The sequence below is a fragment of the Corvus brachyrhynchos genome, unplaced genomic scaffold, assembly GCF_000691975.1.
Source record: "Corvus brachyrhynchos isolate BGI_N302 unplaced genomic scaffold, ASM69197v1 scaffold729, whole genome shotgun sequence".
NCBI classification, from domain to species: domain Eukaryota; kingdom Metazoa; phylum Chordata; class Aves; order Passeriformes; family Corvidae; genus Corvus; species Corvus brachyrhynchos.
In genome coordinates this window covers 65,074-65,342 of record NW_008239783.1, presented here as the reverse complement: position 1 = coordinate 65,342, position 269 = coordinate 65,074, and the positions used below count along the sequence as shown (strand labels likewise).

At 58.4% G+C, this 269-nt stretch overlaps 1 protein-coding gene across 1 annotated transcript in view; it reads right to left on the bottom strand.

Moving 5' to 3' along the window:
* LOC103621689 (kallikrein-14) overlaps window positions 1-269 on the bottom strand; it is a 5,088-nt gene that overhangs the window by 1,497 nt on the left and 3,322 nt on the right. The gene's annotated exons all lie outside the window — the stretch shown is intronic.

Genomic DNA, 269 nt, shown 5'->3' with positions numbered 1-269 from the left:
TTGTCCGAGTGGACCAGTGGTGACCGGTGTTGGCCAGCGATGACCGGTGTTGGCCAGCGATGACCGATGTGGCCAACAATGACCGGTGTTGACCAACGATGACCAACATGGCCAACGATGACCGGTGTTGGCCAACCCTTGACCATCTGTAGGCCCCAATCCCAGGTTCTCCTGCCCCCGTGACCCCTCCCAGGTGTGCCCAGGTGGGGCGGGATTTGGGGAGATTTTGGGGGAGATTTTGGGAAATTTGGGGGGGATTTTGGGAAATT